We start from the raw sequence: 15,643 nt of genomic DNA, 5'->3' as shown, positions 1-15,643 counted from the left end.
GTGGCAGAAGGCACAGTTCCGAGGGCCAGGTAGCAGGGGAGGCGCAGAGATCAAGCAGCATGTACAGCGCAGGCAGGGGAACATTCTCCAAGGCCTTTGCCAGCTTTATGGCTCCCCAGCAAGACTGTGTCACCGCTCCCCAGTCAAGGCTGAGTTGGCGCGAGCACTGTAAAAGGATGGTGAGGGAGTACGTAGCCGATCGCACGACCGTCCTCAGTGACGCCTCTGCCCCCTACAACTACTGGGTGTCGAAGCTGGACACGTGGCCTGAACTCGCTCTGTATGCCCTGGAGATGCTTGCTTGTCCTGCGGCTAGCGTCTTGTCAGAGAGGGTGTTTAGTGCGGCTGGGGGAATCATCACGGATAAGCGTACCCACCTGTCAACCAACAGTGCCGACAGGCTTACACTCATCAAGATGAACAAAGGCTGGATTTCCCCAGACTTCTCTTCTTCACCAGCGGACAGCAGCGATACCTAAGCAATACGTAGGCTGCACCCGCGGATGGAAGCTACGTTCTCTATCACCATCCAAAACGGGGACATTTTTGCTTCATCAATCTGTGTATAATATTCCTCCTCCTCCTCCTGCTCCTCCTCCTGAAACCTCACATAATCACGCCGAACGGGCAATTTTTCTTAGGCCCACAAGGCTCAGTCATATAATTTTTCTAAACAATTTTTATACATTTCAATGCTCATTAAAGCGTTGAAACTTTCACCTCAACAAATTTTTATTTTAACTGGGCTACCTCCAGGCCTAGTTACCAATTAAGCCACATTAACCAAAGCGATTAATGGGTTTCACCTGCCCTCTTGGTTGGGCATGGGCAATTTTTCTGAGGTACATTAGTACTGTTGGTACACCAATTTTTTGGGGCCCTCTCCTACAGTGTAATCCAATTAATTTTTTGCCCACCTGCATTACAGCTGACGTTACATCAGCTGTGTTGGGCACTGCAATGGGATATATTTATGTACCGCCGGTGGGTTCCAGGGAGCCACCCATGCCGTGGGTCCACACTGAGTTGTAACTACATGTTTCCACTTCTAAAGAGCCCCAGTCTGACTGGGGCATGCAGTGTGGGCCGAAGCCCACTTGCATTAAGCATGACATTACCTCAGCTGTGATGGGCAATGCAATGGGATATATTTATGTACCGCCGGTGGCTTCCTGGCACCCACCCATGCTGTCGGTCGACACGGAGTTGTAACTGCATGTGTCCACTTCTAAAGAACCCCAGTCTGACTGGGGCATGCAGTGTGGGCCGAAGCCCACTTGCATTAAACATGACATTACCTCAGCTGTGATGGGCAATGCAATGGGATATATTTATGTACCGCCGGTGGCTTCCTGGCACCCACCCATGCTGTGGGTTCACAGGGAGTTGTAACTGCATGTGTCCACTTTTCAAAGAACCCCAGTCTGACTGGGGCATGCAGTGTGGGCCGAAGCCCACCTGCATTTAATCGGACGTTACCTCAGCTGTGATGGGCACTGCAATGGATACATTAATGTACAGCCGGTGGGTTCCAGGCAGCCACCCATGCTGTGGGTGCACACGGAATTCCCATTGCGGAGTTGTACCTGCCTGTGACTATTTATAAAAAAACGCGGTCTGACTGGGGCATGCAGACACCTTGACAGAATGAATAGTGTGTGGCACATAGGTTCCCCATTGCTATGCCCACGTGTGCAGCTCCTGATGGCGGTGGCACAGGATTATATTTCTCATTGCTTCTGTACAGCATTGTGGGCTATCGCCCCCCCCCCCCCCCGTTTTAAAGAGGGTCGCTGCCTAGCCGTGCCAACCCTCTGCAGTGTGTGCCTGCGGTTCCTCTGGCAGACGCACTTATAAATAGACATGAGGGTGGTGTGGCATGAGTGCAGCTGAAGGCTGCGCAGGGACACTCTGGTGTGCGCTGTGGACACTGCGTCGTGCGGGGGGGGGGGGCAGCATGTAACCCAGGAGAAGTGGCAGCGGAGTGTCATGCAGGCAGTGATTGTGCTTTGTTGGAGGTAGTGTGGTGCTTAGCTAAGGTATGCATTGCTAATGAGGGCTTTTCAGAAGTGAAAGTTGTGTTGGGGGGGGCCCACTCTTACCGCTATTGTGGCTTAATAGTGGGACCTGGGAACTTGAGATGCAGCCCAACATGTAGCCCCTCGCCTGCCCTATCCGTTGCTGTGTCGTTCCCATCACTTTCTTGAATTGCCCCGATTTTCACAAACGGAAACCTTAGCGAGCATCGGCGATATACAAAAATGCTCGAGTCGCCCATTGACTTCAATGGGGTTCGTTACTCGAAACGAACCCTCGAGCATCGCGATAATTTCGTCCCGAGTAACGAGCACCCTAGCATTTTGGTGCTCGCTCATCTCTACTAAAGATGCATCCTAATGCAAAGTGTGCATCAGGTAGTCAGAGACGTGGACCGGAAGGTCACTTTAAAATGTAGCTACCTTAGATAAAACTATGCATTTATAGCAATGCATAGACACTGACTTTAGAAACAGGGGGGAAGGGATTTGTTATTTGTATAGCGCAGCATATACCACAGGTAATTTATTTATTACCCCACCACCACCAAGCTGGGTACTAATCTTACCAACCTCAGGAGGATGGAAGACTAAGTCAACCTTAAGCCGGCTACCCGAACCATGCGGGGATCGAACTCAAAACCTTCAGGTCATGAGTGAGAGCTTAGGACTGCATTCTGCTTCCTTAACCCTCTGCGCCACATGCTGAAGATGCTGTATGAGTGTAGACTATGTGGTACAGATGGGAACTTAGCTGCAGTATCAACCTGGGCTACTGTGCTATGGTCAGTGCTTCCTGTGCTGACCCCAGTGACAGTGACCCCAGGAATAAGCTGATTGGCAGGGATCTATTAATGACCTGTCGTCAACAATAGAAAAATGAAAAATAGTCCTGGAAAACCCCTTTAAAACCCTTTTCATTCTGCCTTCAAAGACCACCTCTAATCCCTACTGGAACAAAACACATCTGGCAAATAGTCACGTGGGAAGACTCTTCCATTCCAATGATCATTCCTCCCGTTGGCCTCTCCTATCTTCTACCTGCAAGCCCCTCTCCATCTACAGGCTCTCACTCTTCAACAGCCTCTTGTTCTGCCTCTATGGTATAGTACGTATGTCCTTGTCTACAAATAGTTATTAAGTGGTGGTCGTACCATCATGTGAAGTCTACAGATACCTACTTACGCACCAAAGCAGGTGCTCCAATCAGTCATTTTCATGATAAGGTGATTGTATATTGTGAAAGGAGCGCTGGTAACATAGAAGGTCATCAACACCTTAAAGACCAGCGGGGCATCTGAGGAGGGTGGACGCTGCATGAATTATTACCTTGTGATTCACCGTCATGTTTAAATCCTCCAGGAAGCATCTGAGGCCAAATGTGAATATGAATGAAGGACCAACTGGCGGACATATAATTATTAACTGGATGAAGGTTATGTATAACCATTAGATAACAGTAGAAGAGGATGTCTTTTTTCTCATTTTAATAAAAGAACATATTGACCCTTTAATGACATGGCCTTTTTTTTACCGTAGAATACGTTTCGGAATCGTACTTGGGCCGGTGGGCGGTACAAAAACATGAACATCTCTAGATGACAGTGTTAAATATCTCACGTTAAAGAGAAAGGACCAATGTACTTACCAACAACAGTCTGACCTCGGTATGACATTATTAGGTGATGCAACAGCGACGCCATCATGAGGTCCTAAAATCGCAGCTAAAAATTAGTGTAGCTCTGGACTCCAGGAGGTGTCGTTTGATTGAGACCGAGGAGCGTGACCTGGACCCTGTTAGATCTGACTCACGCTGCCTTCAGAAGCTATGCTGTCATGTGGATGAAAAATAACCTGTTTGTTGAAGCAGACAATTTTTCTCATTGAAGACAGTCATTCGGCATAAGTGGACTCTTGCTACGTGGTCGCAACCTGTACACCTCCTTACCTCCCCATTCCATGTCCTTACATCAGAGAATGTGGAAGCGAATGTTTCCCCTAGAGCAGATGATATTACTCCCCTGCCTTACGGCTCTCCGCCCACACTACCAACCCCACCAAGCTGGCCCATTCTTCTCTTCACCATGCCAGGCCACTACGCAATGTACATGACCATCTGCTTCTGGCAGCAAAGCAGCTACATGTATTAGAATATGAGCTTCAGTGAGCAGCTAATTGTGGGGTCCCAGAGAATGTACTGAGGATACACCAAAAGCGCTTTAAAGAGAATTTCTGCAAATGCAAAACATTTGACTAAATGCATGAATTATACTAAATTAAAAAAATAACCAATATTAACCTCTTAAATCTCCGGTGGCTATAGTGACACTAGTCCAGTGGTTGCTGCCAGTCTTTGGTTACTTTGTTGCAACAATGAAAGGCTCATATACCCATGTGACCACTGAGGCCATTGATAATCTGCCTGTCTGTCTATCTGTTGGGCATACAAGTACATGAGGACTGTGCCTCTGGACTGATGGGGGGGGGGGGGTTAGTTGGGCTTTCCCTCCGGGGTAGGACTAGTTTGCAGCACTAATGGGGAAGAGGGTTAACTCCCCCCTCTTTTCCTGCTTCACCTATTGTCTCATGGGTTATCTTTAGTTAATATGCGTAGTGGGACGTTACCCCTCCCCTCCCCCCTCATTTCCCATCTCCTCCTTAGCGGGTTAAAAGGAGGGGGTGGGCTTACTGGCTTCCTCTTTTGCGGCTTCCCTCTGGCTAAACAGATTTTCCCTCCCACCCCCAGTTAAGCTGTATGTACAGGTTTATTGTATATACAGTTAGGGCCAGAAATATTTGGACAGTAACACAATTTTCGCGAGTTGGGCTCTGCATGCCACCGCATTGGATTTGAAATGAAGCCTCTACAACAGAATTCAAGTGCAGATTGTAACGTTTAATTTAAAGGGTTGAACAAAAATATCTGATAGAAAATGTAGGAATTGTACACATTTCTTTACAAACACTCCACATTTTAGGAGCTCAAAAGTAATTGGACAAATAAACATAACCCAAACAAAATATTTTTTTTTCAATATTTTGTTGCGAATCCTTTGGAGGCAATCACTGCCTTAAGTCTGGAACCCATGGACATCACCAAACGCTGGGTTTCCTCCTTCTTAATGCTTTGCCAGGCCTTTACAGCCGCAGCCTTCAGGTCTTGCTTGTTTGTGGGTCTTTCCGTCTGAAGTCTGGATTTGAGCAAGTGAAATGCATGCTCAATTGGGTTAAGATCTGGTGATTGACTTGGCCATTGCAGAATGTTCCACTTTTTTGCACTCATGAACTCCTGGGTAGCTTTGGCTGTATGCTTGGGGTAATTGTCCATCTGTACTGTGAAGCGCCGTCCGATCAACTTTGCAGCATTTGGCTGAATCTGGGCTGAAAGTATATCCCGGTACACTTCAGAATTCATCCGGCTACTCTTGTCTGCTGTTATGTCATCAATAAACACAAGTGACCCAGTGCCATTGAAAGCCATGCATGCCCATGCCATCACGTTGCCTCCACCATGTTTTACAGAGGATGTGGTGTGCCTTGGATCATGTGCCGTTCCCTTTCTTCTCCAAACTTTTTTCTTCCCATCATTCTGGTACAGGTTGATCTTTGTCTCATCTGTCCATAGAATACTTTTCCAGAACTGGGCTGGCTTCTGGAGGTGTTTTTCGGCAAATTTAACTCTGGCCTGTCTATTTTTGGAATTGATGAATGGTTTGCATCTAGATGTGAACCCTTTGTATTTACTTTCATGGAGTCTTCTCTTTACTGTTGACTTAGAGACAGATACACCTACTTCCCTGAGAGTGTTCTGGACTTCAGTTGATGTTGTGAACGGGTTCTTCTTCACCAAAGAAAGTATGCGGCGATCATCCACCACCGTTGTCTTCCGTGGACGCCCAGGCCTTTTTGAGTTCCCAAGCTCACCAGTGAATTCCTTTTTTCTCAGAATGTACCCAACTGTTGATTTTGCTACTCCAAGCATGTCTGCTATCTCTCTGATGGATTTTTTCTTTTTTTTCAGCCTCAGGATGTTCTGCTTCACCTCAATTGAGAGTTCCTTTGACCGCATGTTGTCTGGTCACAGCAACAGCTTCCAAATCCAAAACCACACACCTGGAATCAACCCCAGACCTTTTAACTACTTAATTGATTACAGGTTAACGAGGGAGATGCCTTCTGAGTTAATTGCAGCCCTTAGAGTCCATTGTCCAATTACTTTTGGTCCCTTGAAAAAGAGGAGGCTATGCATTACAGAGCTATGATTCCTAAACCCTTTCTCCGATTTGGATGTGGAAACTCTCATATTGCAGCTGGGAGTGTGCACTTTCAGCCCATATTATATATATAATTGTATTTCTGAACATGTTTTTGTAAACAGCTAAAATAACAAAACTTGTGTCACTGTCCAAATATTTCTGGCCCTAACTGTATTTATTATTTGTACTGTATATTTATTAAAAAAGCTAACAATAATAATTTGTGATATAAAATACATAAAAAATATTATATATATGGGAGAAATTTTAGGCAATTGTCTTAGACCTTCTGTCCACGGGCGATTCTTCATTGCGTTATCCATGGCGATAGTCCACACGTGGGTTATGCATGAAATGCTTTCCATAGGATAACAATGGAAAGCGCAGCCCGATGTACATGAGTGGAAATCCGCCGCGGTTTTTCGCTCGCATATAAAAATCGCAGCATGCTGTGTTTTTTCACGATGAACCTATCATAATCATTGCTTCATTGTGGAAAATCGCAGTGACTTCACATGTTCTACCGCGATGGAAATCTGCATATTTTAAAACGCAACGTCTGCGGCCTTAAAGTGCATGTTCATTCTTGTTTTGTGAAATGTTTTAATAAAGCGATGAGCTTTTTACCCCCCAGCAAAACCTTGTGGTTGTCAATTTTTCCTCATTAATGTGCACTGGTGCTCAGAAAAGTGGGGTTGTTTATGTTGGGAGGTTATTGGCAACATGGTGGCTCAGAAGTTAGCGTCTAAGATCTTAGGCTCAAATCTGACCAAGCTTATGTAACGTACTGTTAGGCCTCCCTCACACATGGCGTTTTATACAGCGTTTAGCGCTGCCTTTTCAGCCCAGCGCTAAACGCTGTACAACACTCCCATTCATTTCAATGGGGCTGCTCACACAGGGCTGAAAACACAGCGCCTTCCAACGCTGCGCTTTGACAGCGATGCATGTTCTATTTTGGGCCGTTTTCAGCCCTGCGTCGCCCATTGAAATGAACGGGCAGCGGTTTTAGCACTGCTAAAAACGTGGCAACACTTGATGCCGCGTTTTTGGCAGCGTTAACCGCTCGCCGATTTTCGGGGTGAGGGCTTGCAATAGAAGCCCTCACCCCGAAAATCAGTCCCTGCTAGGTGGAGAGAAAAAAAGAAAGTAATACTCACCCAGCCGCTGCAATCCGGGTCGGGGCCGCTGCTCTCTGCCGCTGATCCGGGCTCCCTCTGCACTCAGAAGTCTATTGCCGGCAATAGAGTGCTGTGATTGGTTGTCGGCGCTTGCTCGATGCCCAATCACAGCCCTTCATTGACTGTCTCAGCCAATCAGCGCCGGCAAGCTCTGATTGGCTGAGACAGTCAATGAAGGGCTGTGATTGGGCATCGAGCAAGCGCCGACAACCAATCACAGCACTCTATTGCCGGCAATAGACTTCTGAGTGCAGAGGGAGCCCGGATCAGCGGCAGAGAGCAGCGGCCGCGACCCGGACTGCAGCGGCTAGTGAGTATTTAGTTTTTTTTTCTTTTCAGCATTCTTGGCTGCGTTTTCAGCCGAGCTGAAAACGCAGCCAAAACGCTAGCATAAAGTATGCCAGCGCTGCTGAAACGGGGCGGAATCTGCAGTAAACGCAGCATTGCAAAACGCTGCGTTTCTGCAAACGCCCTGTGTGAGGGAGGCCTTAGCAACACCAGAAAATGGATAACTGTAACATCCCGCGAGGGAGATGCCAAGTTCTGCAATAAGCCACTCGTGGCGGAATACTCCAGGGAATGTCTCACCACTCATGCATACGGCTGGAGTTGGAGGGTGTAGTGCATGGACCTGTCACAGTGGCACTTACCAACTCCTGGTCCCGGAAGGAGTTACTGCAGCAGAGGACAGGGCCAGTAGTCCTCAGGATGAGGGTAGTAGCAGTTGTCAAGTTCGTGACGCCACCGTTTCACACACCGGCATTCATACAAGGCGGATTAATAAACACTGGACAAGTGTATCGTACCTCGGGACCTCAGGAACGAATGAGGCCCAGTAAAACTTTACTGGAATAAACTTTGTATATAGGTAATTACAGGTAACACGCAGAAGCTCAGAGGTTGGGAGGAAAAACACACAGCAACAATACGGCCTTATAGTCCACGTTATCTATATGTCACCGGTCCTGGACATGAAATATAATCGTGAGGAGGTAAGAGGTAGAGGTCTCTCTACATACACTCTGGCAGGAAATTACGGAAGAAAAGGCTTAGCCTAGATGCACCCCGTAAATTCTCCGAGTGGGTGTCACAATTACTTACCTCTGTGTGGTGATTCTAGTAGCGGACGGCCACACAGGAAAAATAATGCCTATGGTGTGAACGGGTAACTGTTTTTTTTTAGAGGACTGGGAAATTGAGCTCTCGCTCTGGCTGGGACTCACTCTCTCACATCCACTCTCCAGACACTATGGGTAGTCATTCTTCTTCCTCCATCTTCACCAACATGAAAGCTGATGGTGCGCCCATGTAACTCTGTGTTAGCACTACCTTCTCCTGAAGATGGACTAAAGATGGCCCTCATCCCGCTCTCAGACACTCACATTTAAAACCTCACTTGTACCACATGACGCAGTAGGATAGATACATTCAGCAGCAGAGCTGACAGGCAATGAGTTTAAGGGAGTTAACCCCTCAGATGCTGCAGCTGTGCAACAAACATACAGAAAATTCGTATGACAGATTTGCACAGTGCATCTACATAAGACAATACATGTATGACAATTATGGAGGGGACCAGGATGACGTTCTGGAACACTACCCTTAACAACTGCATGGAGTCTGCATGTTCTCCCCGTGTTTGTGCAGCTTTCTTCCAGGTACTCCACTTTCCTCATATACACACAAAAAACTCATACTTAGTGATTGGTGATTTTGTCCATTAACAGGGTTAAATCTGCTCGTGGGTCTGCAGACAAGTCCAGCTTCAAGCAAAGAAAGCAAAATGACTACGAGCAAGTCAGGCAAGCGAACAATGTGTCCAACGACTTGAGAATGAGTGGGAAAGAGTTAGGACACCAGGGGCTGCAAAGACCTCAGAATAGCATGAGACATGAATTCAAAAAGAGAGGGAAAGAGCTAGCGCATTAAGGGTGTCATAAAACTATGGAGCAGCATGAGGCCCCATTTCAAGTACTAAGAAAGAGCCAGGACATCAAGAGCTGCAGAGACCTCGGAAAAGCATGAGGTTAAAATTCAGAAAGAGAGGGAAAGAGCTAGCACATCAAGGGTGTCAAAAACTATGGAGCAGCATGAGGCCCCATTTCAAGTACTAAGAAAGAGCCAGGACATCAAGAGCTGCAGAGACCTTGGAAAAGCATGAGGTTCAAATTCAAAAAGAGAGTGAAAGAGTCAGTGCAGCAAGGCATTCCAATTTGTTGGTATAAGATTTTCAATATGGTCCTCACAAGGACTACAATGAACATGTGAAGGTTGTTATTATTAGACATATAGACCACATATGTTGCTACTGTCACGCCAAGCAATTTAGAATGGGGTCTCCTGAAATACGCTGTAGGAGTGAAAAACCCGGGTAACACCAGTAGATAAGCCAGTGAGTATGCAGCGTCTGAGCGGAGCCGTGCCAATGTGGCGGAGACCACAGGTAAACAAGAGGGATGTCACGAGTGGCTCTGCAATTTCTCCCTGCAATGGTGACAGATGGCTCAGCTTAGTCATGCACAGTGGCAAAAGGGTTATTACAGTTAGTAATTATCAATGGTTGTATGTCACATGACACCATTACCTCTTCCTTAATGGACTCAAAGGGTTAATGATGAAATAATTGACATGTGTCCTGGTAGCTTTGATTTGCAAACTGGAGGTACACAGTTTACTTCAGCTTTTTGTAACATTTAGAAACAACAGGTACAGTTCATCAGTAATAGCAGAGGTATTGTTTTGCATAGACAATTAATGTTGCTCCAAGTTCCAGTTTAGTACAATTCAGTTTAAACTTCCCTCTCTTTATTTAAAGGTTTCTCAGTAAAAATTCCCACAGACCTATTTATCTGAGGGTTGATTTCTTGAAAATTACGATGCAGTTAATGAAGTCATTTTAGAGTTGTGCAACTTACTGTTGTTTAGATGAGTCCCAATCTTTCTCCTCCACACTACGCCTGATTTGGAAGCTTGTAAAGGCTTGTTTCTGACTCCGGACAATGTTAAACCTCTCCACATTGCAGTGCACCTCCTCTCATGCTCTACTCTGACAAGAACCTCTTCACTACTCCCCTCTAACTCCTCCTTCACTTCCTGTCCTCTCCAGCACTTTCTCCAAACTCCTCCCAACATCTTGCCTTGCCCTACTCACTTTCCCGCCATTGGATCTGACCCTTCCCTCTCTACCAATCAGGGATAGAATGATCAGCAGCCAATCAGCAGCCAGCTGTTGCCAAGTAGGTAGCTTAAGCTCATGAAGAAAAGGGGAAAGACAGGGTCTTTCAGACATACAACACCTTCTATGTCTCAGTATGAGCACATAGCTAGGTGTCACAGGACGTGTGACTGTGTAGCTACCCTGAAGGAGCCCCTGGGGCACTACAAGTAAAATAAACATCTATCTTATCTATCTGTTAAATACACATAAAATTATTCTGTTTTATATAAACAAAATGAAGAATGACATAAACACAAAAGCTTAGTTTTCTTTCCTTTTTTCTCCTATTGTTTCGACAGTGGCATTCTTTATTGTAGTGCTAGCATTCTATTCAGAAACCAGGGGGATCAATCTGAACAATGTTCATTGAAATTGTACTACAGTGCACAAAGCTGGTTTTCGACAAAGTGTGACCATGGGCAAAATTGAAAGTGGGGCCCCAAATTCCTCATATGTCCCATTTGTGTGAATGGAAATATCCGCACCGTAATTTTCTCCATGTGAGGACTTTAAATCCACTTTGTGCAAAAAAAGAAGTCACATATAACATTGGTTTGCTGTACACAGATTAGCCTCACTGCAAGGGGCTAAAATCCTCATGCAAATCCATGGTAGAAATCCACTTTGAAGACACACGGGGGAAAATGTGCTAAGCCTGGTATTTCCAGAACTGGTTTTAGTATCATTTTCCCCAGTACGTCTTCGACCCCCAGAGATGGACAGCCACTGGAAGTCAGGTGATCTCTGCAGCTAATCAGATGACATAGCATCACCATTCCGGACTCCTAACATCATGGCACCCAGGATGTAAGCCCTGATGCCAGGAGTTTGAGTGGTGACGCTTCAGCGTCTGATTGGCCGCAGTGGTCACCTGAACTCTGGGGGCCATCTGTGATGGACTACAGGAAGCAGGAACCACCCAGCTGAAACCCGGAGGACCAAAGACTGGTGAATTTGCTTTTATCACCTGTCCAGCCTTTAAAGCGAACCTAGTACCTGCCTAAAGCACCATAAACTATGTTACGGTGCTGTTAAGCGAGGTGACAGGGAGCCGGGTGATGTATTTTTTATACTCACCCGTTTCCTGGTTCCTGCATTGCCCGCCACTGAAGTCTGCACATCGTAGGAAAATATTACTCTTTTCAGAATCCCGTGCACACGCTCTCCCATAGACTTTTATAGGACAGCATGTGACGGAATGCTAAAAAGAGTCAGATTTTGTACTTCCTGGTTGTTGCATGCGATTGCTGCAGCCAATCACTGCCTATAGATGGTCACTGCTGTGGCCAGTGATTGGCTATAGCAGTCACATGTCCTGGTCAGCAACAACCGGGAAGGACAGAGTGGTTGGGAAGCAATTTAAAGGAATGGGAAAACACCTTTAATTTTCGAAAGCGACGTCGCAGATGGGGAGAGGGAGGCTGTGACCTGAGTCTGCTGCTCAGTTCCTTCTGGCATTGAGCTGTACATGTCTCTGCTTTTCAGCTGCATGCTAGCTGATCACTTAGGACGGCCGGTGCTGCAGCTGAACATCAGTAGTGGCGGTGCTGACGAAAGGGGGCTTCTATGGTGATGGGGGCCCTGGGTCACCCATCCCCCCACCCTCCTTCCATACACACAAACGTCAGTCCTTACAGTGCATGAATATGTAGTAGGATGCAGAAGAACTATGCAAATAATAAGAAAAAATACATATTTAAATGCAGTCATGTAATAGTACTCTATGGCAATACTCTGGCTGGGATGGCTGTTCAATCAATGACAATGCATAAATGCAAGTAACGGGGTAGCTGTCAGAAGAATAGAATGAACCCTCTGATTCTTCCCTTGTTTTTGTTTATCTGCATTTTAATATATAGAAATGCAAATTTTTTTGCCCCCGAGTTACAGATCTTTGGACTCTTGTGAGCCAATCAATGCACAATGCTGACAAAGGTTGAAAGCAGCGGGATTACTGGCAGGGTGGAAGCCATGCATGGTGACATTGTCTCCGCTGGGATGTTTGGGTAAAGCCAGTGCACAATGCAGCACTGTATCATACAAAATAAAACTGCCTTGTCACCAAAGCTCACTAAATAAATACAGCTGGCAGGATGATATTTCTCACCAGTGTCCCGATGGCTCGGAGGCCCTTTCAAACAGCCCCCATTTGTTTTTACTAAAGAATGAGCAGCTGCGGAATAGCACAAGAAATGTTAGTGACGATCAGAGGCTTGGCAGCAAATGGCTGCAAGAAGCTCGAATGCAGAAGTGATTTTCGAATGCAGAAGAGTTTTCCCAGTCATCGTATGACTTTAAGAGAAAATGAACCGTTATAACGTGAGACATTCTCCACGGAGTGACGGCCTGAGATTATATTTCATTTCTCCATGCAGTCTTCTGCAGTCAGTCAATCTACTTTGGGAAGGTTAACGGTTATGAAATGTAACTTTCATTAGATGGAAATAGGAAACTTTGTAATATACTGAAGAGACACTTTATTAAGGACACCATGATTCGGGCGGGCCTGCATGGAAATGAAACGGTGACCCCGGAGTGCAGCTTCAAATCAAGTGAGAAAGTTTTCCGTGGATCAGTTTCAGTGTGAATCCACATTAGAATGTGGAAAATTCTGCAACTTCCAACGAGGCCGGGTCATCGGTGCTAAACTAGCCGGGGTCAGGATTTCATTGCCGACCTTGGGGTTTTGTCATGCAACAGAGTGGAGGGTACACCGGGAATTATGTGATCAAGGAAGAACATCCAGCGAAAGGGGATCCTTTGGACATAAACAACTCGTTGACGAAAGGCGTCAAAGAAGAATGTCAGGAATCGTTCTGATGAACAGGTGGTGCACTGTCAAGCAGATAACAGTCAAATACAACGCTGGCGCTCTAACTAAAGTGTCCAAATGCACAAATCGCCGTGCCTTAGCACATATGGGCTATGGCAGATGACAACTGAAGTACCATTGCATGGAGCGTAGTTGCGCCTGAATGAGGGGAATCCCTTCCCCTTCGCCAACTTTTCAAGCTCCACACCAGAGCGCAAGAGTTTGAAAATAACCGCGGAAAGTTAGGTGCCGCACAATCTTTCCGGCACATATGGTAGTATTCACTACTTGTAGTCCGCATATTCTATTTATTACTTTAGTTGTCAACTTTGTACCCGCTCAATCTCTGATATGTCCTTCTTGAGGACCGATGCCCAAAACTGTCCACAATATTCCATGTGTGGTCTGACCAGTGACTTGTAAAGAGGAAGAACAATGTTCTCATACTGGGCCCCTAGGTCTCTGTTGATGTATCTCATGATCTTATTTGCCTTGGCAGCAGCTGCCTGACACTGGTTGCTCCAGTTAGGCTTGCAGATAACTAAGATCCCCAAGGCCTTTTCCATGTCAGTGTTTCCCAGTGGTTTCCCATTTAGCGTGTAATGGTGACGTGTATTTCCTCTGCCCATGTGTATAACCCTACATTTATCAGTGTTAAACCTCATTTGCTACTTTTCTGCCCCCAACTTATCCAGATCCATTTGCAACCACATTCTGTCCTCTCTTGTGTTAATTTATTTACATAGCTTTGTATCACCAGCAAATATTAATATTTTACTGCCCAATGTTTCTACAAGGTCATTAATAACATATATTAAAAAGAATAGGGCCCAGTACTGCCCCCTGTGGTACCCCACTAGTAATGGTGACCCAATCAGAGTATGCACCATTTATAACCACCGCTTTCTATCAGAGCCAGTTACTTACCCCCTTTTACAAAGGGTGTTTATCGTTCTGGTTGTTCAAGCTCCTGCAGGGTTTTGAACGATAAGCACCCCGTGTAAAAACATGCAGAAACTAAACTATTGGACAAGAATCTTCCAGTCATTCAGTTTTAAGCATGCTTAAAAAATGAATGACACATCATTTGGTATAAACAGCAGCCGTTCGCTGCTTACAGTGAATAGAGAGGGGCGGGGGAGAGCAGTGAGAGAACTCTCTTCCAGCCGCCCCTTATCCCTGCTGGCTGCGCTGTCAGCGATCTAGCGATACTCATTCCTGTGTAACAGCATGGGACCGAGTATACACAGGGACGAGTGTCAGGCACTGTTTGCCCAACACTCGTCATGTGTAAAAGGGCCTTTACATACATTTTCACTCAGACCAGGCATTTTCATTTTATATACAACCTTTCATGCAGCACAGTATTAAATGCTTTGGAAAGGTCCACATACACAAGATCCAATGATTCTCCCCAGTCCAGTCTAGAACTTACCTCCTTGTAGAAGCTGATCAGGTTGGTTTGACAGGAGCGATCTCTCACAAACCCGTGTTGATACAGAGTTACACACTATTTTCCTTGAGGTCCTCCAGGATAGCATCTCTTAGAAACCCTTCAAACATTTTACCCACAATAGAAGTCAGACTTACCAGCCTGTAGTTTCCAGGTTCACTTTTAGCCCCCTTTTTGGATATTGGCATCACATTTTCTATGCGTCAATCAAGTGGAGCAGATCCCGTCACTGTAGAGTCCATAAATATAAGAAACAATGGTTTGATTGTCACATTGCTTAATTCCCTAAGAACCTGGGAATCTTGCGATCTCTGTTATTGGAGATGGACTTTACTTGACAACTGGCAGTGGACAGCAAATTAGAAGGAAAGGACACCACTAGTGACCAGCACTTTAGATGCATTTTTCAACTCAGAAATATTATTTTAAGTAAATAAAGGGATTTGCACTTTTGTTAGTTATCACTTAAGCACAAGATGTCTCAAAGTCACCATTTAATTTAATTGACCATTAATTTAATTAATTTTGATAGATAGATATGAAGATAAATAGATAGGAGATATATTGAGATAGATAGATAGATAGATAGATAGATAGATAGATAGATAGATAGATAGATAGATAGATAGATAGATAGATAGATAGATAGATAGATAGATAGATAGATAGATAATGGTAGATATGGGTA

At 45.5% G+C, this 15,643-nt stretch overlaps 1 long non-coding RNA gene across 1 annotated transcript in view; it reads left to right on the top strand.

Moving 5' to 3' along the window:
* LOC136619737 (uncharacterized) overlaps positions 1-3,501 on the top strand; it is a 44,238-nt gene extending 40,737 nt beyond the window's left edge. Inside the window, exon 3 of the long non-coding RNA XR_010791017.1 lies at positions 3,399-3,501. This is a non-coding gene — a long non-coding RNA (uncharacterized lncRNA). The remainder of the gene's footprint in view (positions 1-3,398) is intronic.
* Positions 3,502-15,643: the final 12,142 nt, after the last annotated feature.

The sequence above is a fragment of the Eleutherodactylus coqui genome, chromosome 3 (genome assembly GCF_035609145.1).
Source record: "Eleutherodactylus coqui strain aEleCoq1 chromosome 3, aEleCoq1.hap1, whole genome shotgun sequence".
NCBI classification, from domain to species: Eukaryota; Metazoa; Chordata; class Amphibia; order Anura; family Eleutherodactylidae; genus Eleutherodactylus; species Eleutherodactylus coqui.
Note: the sequence above shows the minus strand (reverse complement) of the source record. Positions and strands in the feature narration are given on the sequence as shown.